The sequence below is a fragment of the Uranotaenia lowii genome, chromosome 1 (assembly GCF_029784155.1).
Source record: "Uranotaenia lowii strain MFRU-FL chromosome 1, ASM2978415v1, whole genome shotgun sequence".
NCBI lineage: Eukaryota > Metazoa > Arthropoda > Insecta > Diptera > Culicidae > Uranotaenia > Uranotaenia lowii.
In genome coordinates, this window is record NC_073691.1 from 31,087,525 (window position 1) to 31,106,505 (window position 18,981).

At 31.9% G+C, this 18,981-nt stretch overlaps 1 protein-coding gene across 5 annotated transcripts in view; it reads left to right on the forward strand.

Annotated features, from left to right (window-relative positions):
* Positions 1-18,981, forward strand: part of LOC129745047 (fasciclin-1) — a 599,740-nt gene that overhangs the window by 451,358 nt on the left and 129,401 nt on the right. The gene's annotated exons all lie outside the window — the stretch shown is intronic.

An 18,981-nucleotide genomic window follows, 5' to 3' on the forward strand; every position in this document is an offset into this window, starting at 1 on the left:
GACAAAAATGACAAAAATGACAAAAATGACAAAAAATGACAAAAAATGACAAAAAATGACACAAAATGTACACATACAAACGATCGACATAGAATATTTAAAAAATACAAACTTGATTTATTTTTGACAAAACTTTCATAACAGCTATTAAAAAATCCAAAAATTTAACAATATTCAGCGCAGTTTCGTATTTTTTTTTTGTTTTGTAGTTTCTCATTATAATTTTTGATTTTTAAAGAATTTTTTAACAAGAATCTTGCATTTTGGACAGCTCTGTTTTGATTTTCAATCATAGTTTCTTCCCATTTTGATCATCCGTTCTCATTTAATAAAATCCTTGCACACTTAACATTTCTGAATTACTTTACCTTAGACGTTTAACCACATGGATTCAATTCTTGAAGACTCTTGAACAACAAGATTATAACTTCAATCAAGGAAACTGCTATTTTTATATTTGAGGATATCTTTCACCAATTTCATGGGTATGAAAATACTTTTTTTTATAACCCGAAGAAGTGTTAAAGATTTATGACAATCAAGTAATTTTAAACAAATTAAACAAATGTTATATCAATTGAACTTTTTCACATAAAACATGGCTTAATAATCATTTCATAATTTCCTGGAATAAGTTCTCGCAATTGTACATGATGAGATAGACTTTGATATCTTTCTGTTTTTGAAAAATCAATTCTAGGAAAACGAAAACATTTGAATCCAAATTCCAAAATGGAAGTTCAGAACACAAAAATATGTTTTTTTGAATTTTATTTCTGTTTTTCCATAATATTTAAAACACAATTAAAGTTATAGAATTTAAGGTTAAATTTCAGGAAAAAAAATAGAAAGCTAGAACCAGTTTTTTTTAAAGAGTATTCATAGTTTGTTCCAAGAAAAATTTTGAGTGTTGCTACATTGAATGTAGATTTTTTAAACGTTTTTGAAAATAATTCAAAATTTTACAATACCTCACCATTTTAACACTCGGAATATTAATTTTTGTTTTTGCATCCCATTCACACAAGGCCGTGCGAAGGGGAGGGGGGGGGGGGTTTAGGGGTTTAACCCCCCCATGGAGATTTTTTCAAAGTAGAATTTTCCAGTTCAAGAAATTAATTTACCATAGTAATGGCAAATTACTTCATTCAAAAAGGTGTTTATAAATAAGTGTGAACAAACATGTCGTAAAATTTTCTCGCCTCCGGCGGTTTTCTATTCATGTATCATTCTAGGCTTAAGACATTTGATTCTGCAACAGTACATAACATTTATGAATTGAAACTAGTTTAAAACTTTCAATTTCGATTTACAATTTAAAATAAAACCCTATCTTGTCTTTGAATTTGTTTTTTTTAAAGAAATGTTTCTAGACAAGTTTATCCATTAAGTTATTACTAATCATTTTTGAAATTATAAAACACTTTATATTATAATGAATTTAATGCTGATATAAAATATTCATCAAGAGACCAAAAAATTTCAATATCAACTTTATTTTGTCTTTTTTTTAATGCTGAACTCGACATTTAAAGTATTTTAATAAATTACACAAAGCTTCCAAATTCACATTTAAATTAGGATTTAAGAGCTAATTTTGATTTATTTTGGTGTCTTGCAACTTTTTAAAATATGTATAAATTATTTAAGAAAATTTCGCACTCCTCAGATAAAACTTTGAAATATTTCAAACAAATTCAAAACAAAGGTTTTCTACCCAAGACCATAAGTCATATTTAATTTTTAACATTTGTTCGCCCTTCCCAATTTTGAAAAACAATAGATTTTTAACGAATTTAAAAGATATATTAACTAAATTGCATTTGAGATATTTTTGAAGCAAAAATCAAATCGTCTTGTAGATTTCAAGAAGTTTGTTTACTAGAATCATGAATTGAATTCTATAAAAAAAATAGGCAGAATGAAAGAAATGAAATTAATAAGATTAAAAATTAGCCAGTAGAATTTTATAAGAATCACATGACACATTCCTAATGGAACAAATTTTCATATTCATTATCTTGAAATGTTCTTACAAAAAAAAACTTGACTTTTATCGACAAGGCCGATCAATAGAGTTAACATTTTATTGTAATTTCCAAAAAAAAATTAACCGAGTTATACTGTTTTTTTTTAAATACATTTTGTCAAACTTTTAAGAAAATTTGAACAATTTTCAACAAGTTTATCTTTGTTTCTCAAGTTCAAATTTTTGTGTTTTGTTAACATAATCTTCTTGGAAGCCTAAAAATCTAAATTATTCGATAAGAAAATTTTTTTTTCTAGCTTTTTTCCATGAAAAATGGGAAAAATTATTCGAAATAGCAATATCAAAGCTTTATTTAAATGCGAAATGTTGACTCAATTACTTTTTGATTTTCTTAGTTTTCCTGAAGCTTAAATTATGACAAACCTTTCAACTCCAGATCGCATAAGCGTTATCACAACAAAATTAAAGTGGCTTCAAGTAATAATTGATTTGACTGCTGACAAGATTTGCCAGTTAATTTTAAAATTCGAAGATTGAGAGATACTTTTAAAAGCAGTATTCTTTGTTTTAATTACGTATTTTCTGTAACTGTAATTTTGAAAATTTATATGGGTTTTGATGAGAATGTTTTTTTTTTAACTAGTTCAATCGATATTATTGAAGGTTAAAATTAAAGAATAACCACCACTATAATTGTAAAACGCTTAAAACATATTTTTTTGAATTTATTTTTAAAACAATATCAGAAAAATATTTTTTATGGGGGGTCACCGACCAATTATTTTAACATTTGATGGGAATGAACTGGAAAAAGCTCTACTTTCAGCCTATGCAAAAATTAGCAATACTGTTTTTCTTTTTTGGTATTGTTGGTATTTCTAGATAAAATTCAATTTCGATATTGTTTTTTTCCTACGGTTATTCGGGATCTTCTGAAGGATCCCTTAGTGACCATTGAAATCAAATATGTTTATAATCATAGAGTGGTTTGCAAAAAAAACAAGAGTGTCTAGGACCCAGGGTGGCCACAACTTTTTCATATTGAAATTCCCGTTTTTTCCGGTTTTCCAGGACCAAAATTCAAGGTTTTCCAGACTTTGATTGTCCATTTTCGTCCGCATATAGCAAAATTTTCATCTTATTTCATTGATATGGTTGTTTCATAACACTCAAATAATTGAACACTTAGATGAATTAGATTCTATTTTAAGGTTTTCATCACATTTATATAAATAATGGAAAAAACATCTAACACAAAATCTTAATGGGGTGTTAAATAATGTTTACAATTTTTTTTAAGTGTTACAGATATCAATTGTGTTACTACAACTCACAAAATCTACGTCTCTAGAATTTAAAATTGTTCTGGGGGCGTTCAATCATGTTACTTCCTTGTCACAGTAAATCAGAAAAAATGTTGATAAACAGACGTTTTACAGTCAGTAATAAATGCATCATCAAGTGTATTATAAATTTTTGTCAAACATTTATCATACTGATTCACAGAGGATTTTTTATAAGTGCCCATGTTTTTCAAAACACGGGGCAATTATGAACAATTGTTTTTAGGAATTGTTTGATTATCTAAATTTATCTTTAATGTTTAAAATACCAATAACCGTCAAGATCTTGAAAATAAACCGTTAACCATAACTTTATCAGTTTCTAAAATCTGTGAATATGAGATTGTATGGAAATAATTCCTTGTTCCTTTGTGAATAAAAAAAATCCCCATGACTAAATAAGGGTAAATTTTTAAAGACCTCAAATCGTATTTCGACGCAGTGTTTAGATTCCTCTAGAAATATTGCCAACACTAAAAAAATTTACTTAACAAGAATCTCAACAGTGTTCATTCATTGCCTTCTGTTTAGGTTAAGGTTAAAAAATATATTAATTTATAAAATTCCGTACAGATTTTTTGATTGACAAAGTCTATATTTGCAAAAACAAAAAATATATTTCAATTTTTGAATCGTTACTATAATTATATTTTATGCAATTCAGTGCTAAAAAGTTAACTTTAAGACACTGAAAACATTACCGAAATGCGATAACTTTTGATTCAAACTGTTTTTTTCCTGCAAAAGTACAGTTCACGATCTACTTTATCAAAAATTTCCAGTCATTTGGCATAGTTATAGACATGTGGTTATTTGCAAGATGCACTTCTTGTAGGTCATTTACTGGATTTTCAAAGGATTTTCCAAATTTTCATAAAATTGTGTGTGCCACTCGTTGCAAAACACGATTTTTTCAGCACTCGACGTGATTATTCAAATCGGCTATCCCCGTTGGCTAAATTTTCGATTCGTGCTAAAAATAATTCCACCATTCACCAATCATTATTTTTGCATCTTGAATTCTGACTTCAATAGTTTAAAGAAATATGGGCAACAAGTTACAGAGTCTATATTAAACAGTTTTGAGGATTATTCAACAGGATATCTAAGTTTGAGATAAAGATAAAATTCAAATCATTCATTCAATACAGATCCACCCATTGTTTTTTAAATATCCGGTTAATAATTGAGGTATAACGAATTTTGTAATGATTGTTTGAAAACAACCCCTCTATCAGAAAAACTAATCTTATAAATTTCTTCAAACAGATGCTAATCTAAAACTAACTTAGAGAATTTATGCTAAATCAAGTTGAAAAACACAAAAATATTTTAAAACAATGAGCTAAGATATAAAAGTTAATAACAGTACGACGATCGTTAGATGAAGTCCACTGAGGAGGAGCGAAACGCCAAAAGTAGCTCGAAACGTTTGGACTAATTGGTATGTTATTTTTGTTTTAATTCTCGCTGAAAAAACTGGATGAAAACAAAAAACAAGCCATAAAATGCAGATTAAAATCAAATTATGATATGTACATGTTTTGAAATCTGTAAAGCCTTTGCTTCACAAATTGATTGTGCCGTCCTGAATTCGAATCATTTGGCAGATTCTGTCAAATCAAGTTCTAAACTGGTGATAAACTGGTTTTGAAATTTTAAAATTACTATTTTTGAGTAAAATACATCATTGATAATTAACAAACCGACAACCGTAAAAAACAAAAACAGATTTCGAATCTATCTATCATTCTCTATTTGATAAAGGATTAAGATATTACCTAGCTATTCTAGATTCAAAGAAACAATGCTTGAAAAAATCCTAAAGCTTAAAAAAAGCAATAGATAAAATGTAACTATTTGTGACATCATTGAAGAACATTTATGAGCGTTCGATATCAAAGATTTAAACTCTTTTTACAACTTTAAGACTTCAAATTTTTTATCATTTATGCTTTAAAAAAATATTGGATACATTTTGATTTAAAAAAAATATTCCAAAATATCCATCATTCTCATATTTTACCAGACTATGAAAAATAAATTTAAAGGACGCCTCTGTTTTCTCAAAAGTTTCAACTATTCGCCGTCTTCGTAAAAGTTGATTCAAAACCTATGATTTGAGTATCTTTGAAAAGTTCCAAAATGTGGCTAAAAAATTTCACCCCCCGGGCAAACGGAAGAACGTAAATTCGGTGGACTTGTGCTATCAAAAAGAAATAAACTAATTATAATCATTTTTATTGCAATAATTCTGTTATTTTGACATGGTTCTTCTTCAACATTCAAATTCAAGGTTTATTTTAACTTTTAAAATGCGTCACTTAAAACACAAATTTGCATATTTTAGGAAAGTACTATGCCATGTTGAATCATTTTAGGATTTTCGAAGAATTTACATATTGGCTTCTATCGACATAAACACACCCTTATGAAAAAAGGTAAAAAATTCACTGAATTTTTCTAAATTCAATTTCAATTTTCGTCACAGATCAGATTAGAGAACATCAGATTAGAAAACATTCGGAATTTTCGCAGTTTCTAAACGAATCTTAACTTATTCAAGCTTTAAAAAGTATAATTTGAAATTTTCTGGATAAAACATGACAAGAGGTCGAAAAAAAAATAACTTTCCAAGCAGTGCGTTTGATAGGTGTGGACGCCACTGCAATAGAGCTAGATGCGATCTACCATGGCCGTAGGAACGGGGGGGGGGGGATTTTGGGGGTTAAACCCCTCCCATGAGGGTCCAAAAAAGCATGCGAGGTATTCTACTCTAGAATTTTAAATTCATAATCAAATTATGATAATAGAGCAAAGATATTCAAGAGTAATTATCTGGTCTAAAAACTAATGCAAAAACCTCAAAAATCCATCCCAAGCTTAAAATCTGCTACAGTTTTCAAAATTTTCCTTCTGCTTCACAGAATAAGGTTGTCAGATTTATGTTCAGCACGTATCCGGGCCGGACAAATCCATGCTGTTTTATATTAAAACCGGGCAAAAGCCGAGTATTTGATTTCAAAATTGTCGACCAAAATCCAGGCAATCTATAAAAAAAACTTTAAAAAACCTTTCATGATTATTTTTTGACACTTGCTACAAAAATTTTGGACGCATAATTAAAAAAAATTACTACACAATTGGTTTTTTTAGTTTGATTTAAGAATGAGAATGAAAGCAAACCCGGGCAAAATCCGAGCTTTTTCAATGAAATCCGGGAAACGGGGCGGACCGGACTTTTCCCAAATTTTATATTAAATATCCGGGCCAATCCGGTTAAAACTAGACAATCTGGCAATCTGATTATAGAAATTCAGTTCTGAATATTGAATTTTAAATCAAACCCATTTTGAAGGTTCTGGTTTCATATTCCCATAACAAAAATTATATTTCGACATATTTTCGTATTTCTGATTCTGTATCAAGTTTAGGATTCTTGATTTTCAGTTCGAGTAATCATAAGAAATTAAGAATGGAAAGCTGCTATGAAATCCTGGCTCAAATTCGGTTTTGCATTTCATATAAAATTTGAATAATGTTTCTCGAAAATCACATAAGTCTCCAAAACCCCCCCCCCCCCCCCCCTCCCCTCCATGAGTCGGTTCTTCCCACGGCCCTGCGATCTACAATTTGTTTTTATTAATCCACGAATCTAAGGAAATGCGTAGAAATTGCTAATTAAGAACCCATAAGGAAATAATTAAATTTAAATTAAAGGAAAATTGTAATGTGAGTAATTGTTATTGGCATCAAACACTAATATAACAAAACAAGATTTTTAGCAGAATGTGCGATACTTGAACAAATTTTAAGAGACTTTTTGAATTTCCCATCTAATTCTTCGAGGCAGTTTTGAACTCTAGGTTCCGGTAAGATTAATGAGTTTTTCCAATTTAGAGGTAGTTGAAGAGAAACCAGAAAGTAGTTTGAAAATTTCCAAACTTATGATATTCTTCTCACATTCTTCAGCCGTTGAATTTTGACTTTTAAATTGAATTTTGGTTTCAATTTCTGCTTTTGAAACCGAAACTGAATTTGGGTTTCATTTTGTAAATTTTCCCGGTTTTGGGTTTGAATTGCCGGTTTTTTCCCGGTTTTCCCGGTTCAATTTTCAATTCCCGGTTTTCCCGGTTTTCCCGGTTCTGTGGCCACCCTGCTAGGACATGTTTTTAACATGTTCTAAAGTTGTTCGAGATTTGTTTTTACACATACATAGATACAAATTCATATCAGAAAATATGGTTGTAAAATATCACCTTAGAGTGTATTAATTTCAGAAAGGTCTAACGTCTATTTATTTCTTTTTGAAAGACCCAAAATCTGTTAACAAAACAAAATCTGTCAACAAAACAACATATTCTATTTGTGAAATTAAAATTTTTGAGTTGTTTCGATAACTTTTGGAGCAGTTTTCTGTGAATTCTTAAGATGTTTCATACGACGCAATGAAAGCTCATACGAGATTTAAAGAATTTCTGTCTTGAAATCTTGTTCATATGTTTAATTTTTTTTTCAAATTTGTCATTCGATTAAAATTAAAATTTAAATGAACAATAGACGAAGAAAAGATCAGAAGATAAAGTGAATACAAAATTGGTAACCCTTTGGTGCTGATACATTGAAGCATATGGAGGCAACGTTGAGACAGTTGAAAAATATTGCCGCTACTTTTTATTACGAAGCTCAAACTTTCGAAACATACCGTAGATAAATGGTCACTGAATTTCAAATTGACATTTTATTTAACAAATGTTTTGTTGGTAAAATTCGGCCTGAAGAATGACAATTCACAACTTTTGAAATTTGGAGTGAACTTAACAAACCAAATTTGCGAAATTTTGAAATGATTCATTTTGTGTTTAGCTTTATTTTTAACTTGTCAACTCTATGTTCTGGATTTAGAATAAAACCAATCATGTAAATGCAATTGAAATCGATGTCATTGGAATAACTTTATTTCAATTATGTTTTTTTTTTTTTTGTAACAGTAACAGTTCTTTGAGTAACAGTTTACCAAACTTAGCAACACAGTTCCCGTCAAATTTGCAACAGTAACTGCCTGTTTGAGGCTGTGTCTACACTCTGTGTATGTGTGTGTGTCTCCTTTCCTCCCGGAACCGGCACAATATGGTTCCCATAGATGTGGGAATCCGGGCACATTTCCGATTCTCTGTGAGGACCAACATAAAGGAGGATTTGGTTGGTTGGCCAGTTGCTTGGTTGGGTTGGAATATCCGTTGCTGCGTTTGGTTTTCGCTTTTTGTGCCCAAGCAAGACCTTACAGCAGCCTCAAAGACCCACCACCATCAACCGACTGAAGGACCATTTCCCCGGGTAAGGGGGGATGAATTATTTACCATTCAAGGAAACGAGCTACCTACTTCCACTTCTGCCGAGCGAGTGGCTTTCTCCCGAGTAGGTATGCAACCGGAAACCTTAACGGCGGTCATCTGTCGTTGAGATTTTCCTGTTGCTGGAACAGTGTGTGTGTGTGTTCAAGTGTGTATGTGTGAGTGTAAGTCTATGTAAGTGTGTACTCAAGACAGACAGGAAGCTGTATACCGGGGAAACGTTTATGGCCACTTCTGCTCCTGGACCAAGGCGAGCGCAAGTTGCAACAGATGGAATTTTGCATTTCATTCTCTGTAATATGATGCTTACGCAACGGATTAGGAATCTGGCTGCCATCATCGGTTGTTGTCTTCAGAACAGCACCACTTCCGGATGGACGTAAACATTCTTTCGACGCTGGCAACGTTGACTAAAACCGATGCAGAATGACAGCTTCCGGATATTTGCATACGCTTTAGCGACGGACCAGTTGAATAATAATGACTGTGGGGATAGAAATTCCTGAATAATTTGGTAAAATTTTGTGATAATCTACAATGTTTGCTTTCGAAAAGAGTATCACAACATTTCATGGCCTAGAAAGGATAAATGCAAGTTCTGTGGAATTAATTTAAAAAAAATCATTCGGAAAGCTTCAAACCTTTCCACACCTTCAAAATCCTTTCTAATCCGGTAGCTTCTATCATGCGAAGGTCAACTCCTGAGATTGGTAAAAGCTCCAAAAAGAGGAGCGTGAAAAGATCTGCCTTCATACTAAATCCCCGTTAGGCAGTTGCCGGAAAAACATCAGCAGAAATTCTGCAGAAAAACAATACCTGGAAAAAAGATATCATTCGTTTGGCATTCCTCTGCATAGATGAGGGACTAAGAGACCGGTATGAAAACCCAGACAGTGAAATGCGGGACTTTGAGTTCGTTTTTTGGGACCAGTGTCAGATTCCACAACAGTTGGATTCACAAGAATTACATTTTAGTCCTCCTTGCGACACTCAAAAATTTAATTTAAAAAAAAATCAGGTATTACGATGGAAGGAACGTGAAGATAATGTCATTGATTTTTCAAAATTGATATTATGAAGTCACTGATAGCACTTGAGACCCTTGGATCTAAAGAGGTACAACAACATAGAAATTTTTTTTGAGAAAACAGGCTCTTATGTTGTTGTGATTGATCATTTTCTATAAATAATTCAAAAAATTTTATTTTTGTTGTGATCGTAAAGTTATTGGAATAAAATTACAAAAATCGGAGCAAAATCATCAAACATAATTTAAACTTAGATCTATGTTTTCGACCGGAAAGATGTTTTTTGAAATTTTATTTATTTATTTATTGTCTTCGAGAACAAATGTTTCGCACAGACTAATTATAATGATAGTTGCCTTAATCTATTTTTGTACACCTGTTTTGAGATTCCAAAATCGAAGATGCTAGCACATTGATTGAAGAAGCGGTTGCACGTGTCCAAAGGGTTGTAGAAACCATAAGTAGTCCGATGACCGGGAATCCAGAGGAACTGCTGATGCCGGAGTGACCGTGTAGGGGCGGACAAACTAACATTTTGTAGGAGTTCGCTATTGTCGATGTTCCCGCTCAATATGTCGAATGTGAACAAACACTGTAAAAATTTTCTTCTCCGGGCAAGCGTATCCAAATGTATAAGGTTGCAGCGATGTTCGTATGGAGTAGTGATATCAGGATTCCATCTAAGTTTCCGAAGAGCGAAGCGGATAAAGGCTCGTTGAACACCTTCAATGGATTGACTTAGTGTCGATTGGTACGGGGCCCAAACAGGAGCTGCGTACTCCAGAATGCTTCTGACAATCGAGCAATACAGCGTTTTGTGGGTGTATACATCGTTGAAATGAGTTGTATTTCGACGAAGGAAACCAAGCATTGCATAAGCCTTTGCAGTTATGGTAGTAATGTGCGTGTGGAATCTCAACCGACTATCAAATGTAACTCCCAGGTCCTTGATTGTTTCAATCCTTTCGAGGGAATGGTTGCTCATAGAGTATTCATAACGAAGTAAGCTGCGTGATCTTGAAAAACTCACTATTTTACATTTTTCAACATTCACCAGCATACCGTTTGTCATGCACCATCTCGTAACAGCGTTCAGATCATTCTGTAGTAAAATATAGTCTAGCGGTGACGTAATTGACCGAAAAAGTTTCAAATCATCTGCGTAGAATAGTTTGTATGAAGTCATTCGATCGCACAAATCGTTCACGAAAAGAATAAATAGTAACGGTCCAAGATGACTGCCTTGTGGTACACCAGACGGTATTTCGAAATTCGAAGAGCAGTAGGAGTTCACTCTGACATAAGCTGTGCGGGAGTTCAAGTACGACGCAAACCAAGTTGTAATCCATTCAGGTAGTCCCAAGCGTCTGAGTTTTTTTATAAGTAACCTATGAGGCACTCGATCAAAGGCTTTAGAGAAATCAATGTATACAACATCTACCTGCTGACGTTTCTCGAGTTTTGGCATCAAAAAATTAGTAAATGTCATCAGGTTCGAGGTAGTTGATCTTTTTTTCATGAAACCGTGCTGGGCGTCACTAATTAATTGTTTCACGGACGGGTAAACAGCATCGTATACTAAGGTCTCGAACACTTTCGCCAAACAGTTAAGAATAGAAATAGGACGATAATTTTCGACACTATGAGTGCTTCCGTTCTTATAAACCGGCGTAATCGACGCCGTTTTCCACACTTTTGGAAACATTCCAGAGGACAGAGACAAGTTAAAAATTTTTGTAAGAGGAATCGCTATGGCGGCTGCGCAGTTTTTTACAAACAACGGAGGCAGATTGTCAGGTCCAGGTCCTTTTGAAGCGTTCACTGCGATCAATGCATCATAGACTTCAGTGACAGATAGTCTAAGACTAGGAATATTTACGTTATATGACGGTGAGAATGCAGAGGGTACATCCGAGGGTAATTCGTTTTCATTTTGGAAGACTGATTGGAAAAAGTCGGCGAACAGATTAGCACAATCCTCAAATGATTCCGCAGTTCTGCCAGAGTAAGCGACATCAGCTGGGATCCTACTCGAATTTTTTCGGCCTCGAACAAACGACCAAAAAGCGGCGGGATTGGATTTCAATTCGTTTTGAGTGCGACTTATATACTCACAAAAATTGAATTCCTGGGCACGCTCGTATTCCTTTTCCACGTCCAAAAGGATGGATTTGTGCACGCTAGATTTCGTATGGAAGAAACGTTTACGTGCTTTCCGTAGGCGGTTACGTAGAAGTCTAAGATTCGCATTCCACCAGGGCTTCCTGTTCGTTGAGTTCGGTTTTAACGTTCTTCTGGCAACCATAACGTCCAAGGTAGCATATATACTGTCGTAGAAAAGGGAAATAGAATCGTCGATATTCGAACAAGTTTGCAGTGTCGTCCAGTCTATTGTTTCTAGAGCAGTGGTTAAAGCATCGAAATCACAATGACGGAAGTCATATTGTTGTGGTTCAACATATTCCGATGAGCTGAATGCATAGCCATTGTCAAATTTTAAAATAAACGGTGTGTGGTGCGAGTCAATTTTTAAAAGAGCTGATGGTGGATTAAAGACGTCGAACGAGCATATGTCACTGACGAAAGCGAGATCAAGTAGTTTGCCATTAGCGTTACAGTTGTCGTTCAATTGCATTAATCCAGAACCGATATTTTTTTTTTTTTTTTTAATTTTAATTTTTGGCTTTTTATGGTCTGAGATTTCAATCAAACAACTTTTTATTCACAATACCTAACGTTTTGACCATTTTTGTGGTCTTTCTCAAGGGAATTATCTGTCTTCTGTTATTGACAATAACACCAGACAGAAAGTTCCCTTGAGAAAGCCCAAAAAATGGTCGAAACGTCGGATATTTCAAATAAAAAGTTGTTTGATCAAAATCCAGACCTATAAAAGCCAAAAATGAACATTTAAAAAAGTTTAAACTTTGAAAATTCGTTTGGCAAAACTAACTTAAAATTTATCATTTTCGGATTTATGCTCTGAAAACCACATTTGAGCTACAATATTCCCATATGCTTTTTTTCGATGCCTTTTGATTCACCAAAAATAAGTGTAAAACTTGAAATTTTCTGGTTGATTCCTGAATTAGCCCAACGCGTTTCAATTTTGTGTGGGAATTTGTATGGAAGAAGAAATTTTTGCTCATTAAATCATCCAGAGCATTCAAATAAGCTTGAAATGAAGTTGGTTTTTAGTTTTGGTTTTGACTATTTTTAAACTTTATTTTAAGCTAACATGACAAGCAGCTAAGCATTTCATGAAAAAAAAAACAAAACCATTACATAGCTTTCAAATAAGCAATCAAAAACTCAAAAATTTAAAAAATATCATTTTGACAAAAAAAAAGTCCAACTTTGAATATCTTTTCTGGGGTTTAAGTTAGGTTTGTTCCTTTTTCACATGAATTGTACTGCATGAATCAAGGAATATAACTCACCCAAAGTTATATTTTTGGGAACTTTCAGTACATCCCTAGTGATTTTTGAATAACATACCAAATTTGATCCCATTGCGCTTATTCAGGGCTGGATTGACCGCTTCCAAAATTTTTATTGCTATTTCTGGCAGCAAAAACAACCAAAAAAAGCTATGGGAGGAGTATAAAATTAAGGATTCAAAATTTTCATAAAAAGCTTGCAGCAGTCTTCTCTATAGTCTTTAACATTTTGTTAGCAAAGATTTGTTTAAGGTCTGTTCCTTTATACATTCTTAACATAAGTAATAACTAAATCGACAAAAAGACTTTCAAACAAACCATTTAGCAAAATGTACAAAAAAAACTTCCATTGCCTCGGAATGAGAAACCGGAAAAAGCAGCTGAGTTATGTAATCTTTTTTTTGTGAAAAAATACTCAGAATGTTTTCACAAATAAACGGGAACCTTATGATTTGATTTTGTTCAGCACATGGGGTAAACATTATAGGATTCTGTAATAAAAATATCTCAATCTTTAAATATAGATATGAATTTCAATTCAAAAGTCTTAATTTCTTAATTTTTATTCAAATACTCAACTATGCTATCTTTTTATTAGGAACCCAATGTTAAAATCTTTTTTGAGTTTTGGAATTAAACATTATAAAATTGACCATTAAATTATTAGTTAAATAAATCCTTGAAGTCATGAATTTTGTTCTAGTGTCACTTTATAAAACAGGTTAATTTTCAGGAACAAGGTTAATCTTTTTCAAACTTAATAATAATGAGATGCTTGATAATATTTAAATTTGCCTTAATTGCTTCGCTGATTTATCTAGTGCATGATTTTTTTCCCTAAATTAAGGACTAAAATTATGATTCAAAGAGTCAAGTTAATTTTTTTCATTTTAATAGCATTGCAAAGAGAAAATAATCCAGTAATAGAGATACATTAATTATAATTTCTAATAGTTCTTACGTTATATTGAACAAAAATGAGAAATTATTTTTTTTGTAATATTTCGTTGTTAAATATTTGCATTGAATAAACAAGAAAAAGAAATGAGACACATAAAAATTCCTAATCGTAATCCTTATCACATTATTAAGAATGTTTGGAAAATCAGTCTAACTTTAAATTTAATTTCAAACAAAAGTTGCCAGATTGCCCGGTTTTATCCTGGTATTTATTATATTTAATACTCAATTTTAGAACAGTGCGGTCCGGTTGCCCAGATTTTATTGAAAAATGCCCAAATTTTGCCCGGATTTATTAACTTTATTTGGCAAATTAAACGAAAAAAAAAACAAAAAACACTTCCAAAACGAAGTTTTTTTTAGCAATTTTTAAAAAAATTATCATGAAAGGTGTTTTTGGAGCCTCGGTTCAATATCTATCGATGAGTTCTGACGAAAAAATTTATTTTCATTTTTTTCTGAGATTTGAGAAAATTTGCCCGGCTATTGCCCGGATTTATGGTCGTCAATTTGAAATCGAATTACCGAATTTCGCCAGGTTTTTGTATAAAAATTGCACGGTTTGTCCGGCCCAGATACGTGCTGAAAAAAATCTAGCAACCTTATGTTAAACGTACTCAAATCTTGATTTCGACTTCTTAAAATGGTTTTATATAAATCATATTTGACACTTTCAAATTTGCCATTATGTTCGAATTGATAGAAAAGTTTTGAGCAAACCATGGCCCGCGGCTGATTGTTTGTGGCACACGAAGCTTTACCAGATATTACTGGACTCTTACTGAATTGATTCATTTTCTACTATTTGGAAAAAAAATCTGAATTTACACCAACAAAATTCGAAAAAAAAGGATAATAAATCTCCTTTTTGTCACATAATAATGAAAAATAAATCAAACAACAATTTTTTAAAATGTGCAGTTTTAATGTTACCCTTAAAGGTACTTTTCATAACAAATTCTACAATTTTATTAATTTGTCTTTTGCTATTAGCATACAACTCATTGGTATTTCTACTGTTTTGGAAGCGCACATTTATTTTCTTTTTGAGAAGTTTAGAAATCCTCAGGAAGAAAATGAGATCATTTCAAACTATTTACTTAATATCCTTACTTTTTTTTAAATAACCGAGCCGAATTCACATCATAATCGAAATTATATTTTTACAGAAACTTAAACTAGTCGTAACTTTGATTTCTGAGTTCTGATAGATGTTGACTATCTGGCAGTATTTTCAACTTTGCAAATGATTTTAAAATAAAGAAACTCTGCTCTGGAAATATGTATATTTTTTTCTTCTTTTATGTTTAACTTCAATAGACTGAAATAAAGTTAATCAAATTAAAAAAAAAATAAAAAATTCTCCATAGTTCAACTTGAACCATTTTAGAGATTTTTTCAGAAGGACGACTTATTTGAGAAAATGTTTTACAAAATTAATTTGATTTATTTGAAATAAAGTCCAATAACAAAATGAAAAAAAAAAAACAAATAATGAGAGAACCCGTTCCAGGTGCCCGTCCCCAATTTCCTCTGTTTTTATTTATCATTTTTTACAAAATGTTTCACACTGAAAACTTTAGCTTCGAAATTGTTACTTTTTCAAAACAAAACAAAAATGCGCGTTGTAACGCTACGACTTATATCATTCACGCATAAATCGCAATTCCTTCAAGAGAAAACTTTCAATATCAAATGTAGCCCTTAAGATTCAAATTTTTTTTTTTGCCACGCAAACAAACGTAATTTATGAACACAATTTCCTTTAAAAAAATGCTTTAAATAATTTGTCCTGACCATTTAAAATGGGTTGTTTATTTCCATTTTTTATGAATAGATTTCCCGACATATATATCAAATCATATTTGAAATTATGAAATATTTGAAAAAAAATTTACATTGTGGTGATTAAGTTCTAGGTATTTATTAATATTATAAAAGTTGGGAATCAATTTTTGATTCTTGATGTCCTTAGTTTTAATTTTGTTTGTAAGTTTGTATGAAAAAATATTTTTAACATCCTAGTTCATCCAGAAAACTTTGATAGGCTCGATAGAAACTATCTATTTCCTATTGTTATTCTCTGTTTTTTATTTTCCGTTTTCGTTAGAATAAGTAGAAGCTAAATTGTCTATGGGAAAATATGGAAAATTAATATTCTGAATTTAATTAAATGTTACTGAAAACCTCAATTTAGCTTGTTTGCGTTTTGAATGTTTATTAGCCAAATTTCTATTTACAAACATACAATTTAATTTTTTGATAGTTTTTTCTATCCTAGAGTTAATCTTTTTCTGAAAATTAGTCATAAACGCTTAGAAGAAACATAATATTTTGAAATTTAATTTCATATGGTTTATTGACATTTAATTTAGTACAGAATAAAATCAACAATTATCATAAATAGCTAAAAATTTCTGGACTTCAATAACATTTCGGCTTTTTTTTCGAATGAAAAAATTTGTTTTCTCATACAATATGGAAGGTCCTTGTGCTAAATCTGGATTGAATGAATCCCTTGAAAAAATTTAAGTGATTTATTGGCTACGAAAATAACAATAAAAAAAATTTATGGGAGGTTTTAAAATTCATTAATTAAAAAATTTCTACACACCTTGCAGTGGTCTTTTATTCATTTTGCATTTTAAATCAAATATTTTATTGCTACTTGTGATTCATTAGCAATTTTTCAAAAATTTAAAAAAAAATCGAAATTAATTGATGTATATTGAGTATCTGCACCCGGAACAAGCAAAAAAAAAACTTATGAACATGAATTTATATTCAAAGTAACCTAGACGTTTATTTTTTTATTTTTTTAGAATCCTTAAAATCGGTTATGTTTTGCTTTATTTGAATATCAATATTTTATTTTTAATTGGCCCACTAGCAAATTTAAATTCTTAAATTTGGCCCGTCTTTTGAAAATGTTGGCCAACCATGGTATAAAGTTTTTTTTTCAAACTGAAAAGCCTTTCTGTTTAACTTATAAAAACTAAGAAATTAAAAAAAATATACAAAAAATGAGTAAGCTGTTTAAAATACTTTTTCCGTAAAACTTAACTTACAAAAAAAACCTGTCAAACAATTAATAAGTTCCCCAGATTGTGCTCATAACTTTGTAATAAAGCAATTGAAATAAGCGATCAAATCAGTGACTCACAGCTTTTTGCAAGACAAAAATTGATGACATCCAGGAAATGTTAGTTTAACTCGTTTTATGAAGTTTCGATCTTGCAACATTTTATGTAGGAAAATAGTCAAAAATCGTTTTTTTTTTAATTTTTTCTTTTTTGGAGTACATGAATTTCTATTGTTTGGAAAAATGATAAAATTCGTGAAATAAAAATTTTCAAAAACATGATGTTGATCATCATTTGCAGTTTGTGTTCTTAAATGCTTGTTGGTTTCAAATTTGTATTTTATTCAAATTTTTCTACTTTTTTATCAAAATAGAAAGTTTAATGAAAAAATAACTTTTTTAAGGTATTTTTAACTCTCTGCTCAGTGGACTATGAATTCATTAAATTTTTTTTTTAAGTCAACGTAATTAGCTTTGTTGACCTCCAACTAAGCGATTTTTGACAAAAAAAAATTTTTGTTTCGAGACAGTTAGAAATGAGATAATTTTTTTATGTTTTGGGATTTGATACAGACCTTAATTTTGACCCTGATCCAGATTCGGATTTCTAATGTGTATCATATCCTGATTCTGACCTGGATTTTGGATCTGATTCTTATTCCGTTTATCATATTGGCCCAGATCTTGATATTTAATTTGATCGTAAGCCAAATTCTGATTCTGATCCTGACCATGGTCCTGATTCTGACCTTGATCCTGATCCTGATCCTGATCCTAATCTGGATTTTGATCCTGATCCTTATTCGATCCTGGTCCTGATCCCGATCTTGGTCCTGATCCTGATCCTGATCATGATTCCGATTCTGATCCGGATCCTGATCCTGATCCTGATCCTGATCTTGATTCTGATCCTGATCCTGATTCCGACCCTGATCCAGATCCTGATCCTGATCCTGATTCTAATCCTGATCCTGATCCTGATCCTGATCCTGATCCTGATCCTGATCCTGATCCTGATCCTGATCCTGATCCTGATCCTGATCCTGATCCTAATTCCGATCCTGATCCGAATCCTGATCTTGATCTTGATCCTAATCCTGATCCTGATCCTAATCCTGATCCTGATCCTGATCCTGATCTTGATCCTGATCCTGATCCTGATCCTGATCCTGATCCTGATCCTGATCCTGATCCTGATCCTGATCCTGATCCTGATCCTGATCCTGATCCTAATCCTGATCCTGATCCTGATCCTGATCCTGATCCTGATCCTGATCCGGATCCTGATCCTTATCCTGATGCTGATCCTGATCCTGATCCTGATCCTGTTCCTGATACTGATCCTGATCCTGACCTTGATCCTGATCCTGATCCTGATATTGATCCTGATCCTGATGCTGATCCTGATCCTGATTCTGATCCTGATCGTAATCCTGATCCTGATCCTCACCCTGATCCTGATCCTGATCCTGATCCTGTTCTTAATTATGATCCTTAGCATGTAACATTCGAGATATTTTTCTTGATTTCAATCCTGATCCTGATTTTAATCCAGATTTTGATTTTGGTGTATAGAATCTGATCTAAATCTTATTTCTCAGATGCCTCTACTGACTGAATTTTATAGCGGAACATTTTCGCGAAACAAAATTTGCGGATGATTTTAATATTGGTACTTTCTTATATTTTTCTTAAAATAATACACGATAATTAACTCGGAAATCAAATGAAGGGTTGTTCATTTCAGATACAATTTAATTTCATCTGTACAGAAATATATGTTT